General features: G+C 45.6%; 1 pseudogene; it reads right to left on the bottom strand.

Annotated features, from left to right (window-relative positions):
• Window positions 1-581: 581 nt before the first annotated feature.
• On the bottom strand, window positions 582-1,106 carry LOC103284252 (tumor necrosis factor alpha-induced protein 8-like protein 2; annotated as a pseudogene).
• Between the last annotated feature and the right edge of the window lie 1,890 nt (window positions 1,107-2,996).

A 2,996-nucleotide genomic window follows, 5' to 3' on the forward strand; every position in this document is an offset into this window, starting at 1 on the left:
GAGAGGAGGAAGGAGGAGGAGGAGGAGGAGGGGGAGAAAGAAATACAGAGGTAACTGTAAGGCCAATTAATTTTCTTTCTTTTTTCCTTTCATGTCTTAGTAGTTTTATTTCCCCTGTGAGCCTCTCCCCTGCCCTAGCCCCTCTTCCTGTACTCTGGAACAGTCTCTGGTGTCTGTCCTGGCTCTGCCTAGAACTGCAGGTCTAGGATGTCTCAAAGCAACCCCTCTCTGCCTCTGTCTTTAGTGTCCCCAGAGGGGTTCCTAGGGGAGAGGGCTTCCCTGTTTCAAACATCCCTTATGGAGGAAATAAGAGATCCAAGTTTCACTTGTCTTTTCAGGCAGCTTTGTTTCCTGCTCTGGGGCTGGAGTGGGAGAGAGGCCTCATTGCTTTTTCTCCATCAGTCATTTGGGGGTGCGGGGGTGTCATAGACAAAAGCAGTCTTGGGGAAGACTGAAGCCTGAGGACTGAAAAGCCTTAGTGCAGATGAGCAGAATTAGAAAGCCCATTCATTCCTTGTCTGCTGCGTTCTGGGCCAGCCGTTTAGTCAAGATCAAGGTGGAATGTGCTGGGTTCAGGGCTCTCAGAGTTTACCCTCATCCAGCAACTTCCGGAGCCCATCACAGATCTTGCCAAGGTGCTGAGTGAAGTCAGGCCCGGAGAGGGCCGTGAGCAGGCCTGGGCCAGAGAAGTGATAGAACACACACAGCGGCTGTGGCTGTGTGACTTGGGCGTGAGGTGGTGCTGACCAGCACCAGCAGTATGTCCCGGCATCGGTGAGCAGGCCAGCCAGCACCGCGGCCTCGAAAGGGAGGTCCACCTCGGAAAGCTGAGCGCAGTCAGGGCGGGCAGCCAGGGCCAGCTCACTGGGGCCCAGGCACCCACTGCGGTGCAGCACGGCCACCTTGACGGCCACCTTGATGAGGTCCTTGATGACCCGCTGGGCCTGGGGCAGGCTTTGCGTGTACTCTTTGGACACACGGTAGAGCTCATCTAGCGCCTCACTGCTTGTCTCGTACATGAAGAGATGAGCCACAGACCGACCTGCCATCTTACTCGGTAGCTTCTCCGCTGGCAGTGCCAGACTCTTTGAGCTGAAGGACTCCATGGTTCCTACTCTCTGCTCAACATCTGGTTCTTCATACAGTCACTGAGAAAGTGTATGGCCCCAGAGCCTTCTAGAAGTATGACATAGGTCAAAAGGAAAAGATTCTTTGAGGTGATAAGGAGGGATTATATAGACCCTGTTCTCAAATTGTCTGTTTCTTTGCTTGCTGCCCAGTTCCTTGAAATCTTGTAAAGTACAAATGGCTGGGGTGTGGGATCAATGGAGAAAGTTCTGAAGATGGAATGAACTGAAAGCTGGAGATGCCAGAGGCAAGCCAGAGACCAACAGACCTGAGTGTGTCCCTGGAGTCTCCAAAGAAGGCTATACGATGGAGCAATGTTACCACGAGCATATGCTTCCACTGCCTAAGCCCCATTCATTTTCATTTCCTCATTTCAATTCCTGGTGAGGTCCTATTGCACTCCCTCCTCTTGGGTTGTATGAGATTCTTATAACAGATCCCACGTTGGTTTAGATTTCTGTTATTTGCAACAAAAGGAGGCCTTGCTAGAATCATTTTGATAGTATCATTGTCATCTTTAATTTTTGATCACTCAATTAATTCTCCCATGATTCTAGCAATAACACTCCAATCATTTTTCTTTTTTTTTGGAGTCACTTGCTTTTATCCTAACCCATAAGGTTCATTGGGGCCAACCCCAAGCCATAGTAATTAGGTCAAGAAGGGAAATATGATCCAAACTCCATCAGCAATATTTTCTAGAACTATTGAGAGGTTGTGAGAAGTTGAAACATCTCCCCCTGCCTCCCCGCTACACACACACACACACACACACACACACACACACACACCAAACACACACACTGAGATCGCTTAACTAGTAAGGATGACAGTCTGGAGCAGCTACTGGTCATCTTGCAACGAGAAAGAGAAAAACTTCCTGAGAATTAAACCAATACAGAAGGCAGAACAAAAGGCAGAAAAAGCAAACATACATTCTTCATACATTATTTGATCACCAAGATCCATGTTTCTAAAGCTCTTCAATTAATTAATTCATCAATAAAAGTCCTTTTTTTTAAAGGTAGTTTGAAGTGAGCTTTTTGTTATTTATAACCAGGATGTTCAGATAAGCATGGATATTATTTCTTTGTATACCTTTGAATTGGTGAAGTTTTATTATGTATACCTAGCACCAAATGCCTAGCACTCTATGCAATCTAGTAGATGCTCAAAGAATATCAGCTGATGCTGAATGAAGACAAATGCTGCCCAGCACGTCATTCTTGGACATGTCTTTTTACAGTCTTATACTTTTTCATTAGAATAGTCTGCCCCGTCAGTGTCCCATCATCAGTGGATTTCAGTAAGAGGGATTAGATGAAAAGGGTTATTATTTAAGTTCTTGATATTTCTTGCCTCCATAGCCAATCAGTTACAGCATTTGTCCTCCAAATGCCAAATCCTAAGTAGTGTTTCTTTCTCCATCTCCCTGGCACCATCTTAATGAGAATTCCCCATCTGAATCAGTGTAATAGCCTCCTGATGGATCTCCATGTTTCCAGAATCTTCTCCAACCCATTTAACACGATGTAATAAGCAACATCTATCTAGTCATGGTTTCTGGCTGTGATCGTTACCCAAATTATTGATTAAAATTAAAATCTCCACATCTGTGAAATCAGCACAGTAATATTATCAGGTACTTACATTTTCTTTAGTACTAGCTTTATACTTGGTGCTTTATCTAATTTAATCTTTTACTTTAAAAATTTGAGATACTTTAATGCTGAATGAAGACAAAGGCCTGGTGCACAAAATTCATGCATGAGACATGGGGGTGGGTCTCTCAGCCCGACCTGCACCCTCTCCAATCTGGGAGCCCTCAGGGGATGTCCTACTGATGGCTTAGGCCCACTCTTCATGAT

The sequence above is a fragment of the Eptesicus fuscus genome, chromosome 9, assembly GCF_027574615.1.
Source record: "Eptesicus fuscus isolate TK198812 chromosome 9, DD_ASM_mEF_20220401, whole genome shotgun sequence".
NCBI lineage: Eukaryota > Metazoa > Chordata > Mammalia > Chiroptera > Vespertilionidae > Eptesicus > Eptesicus fuscus.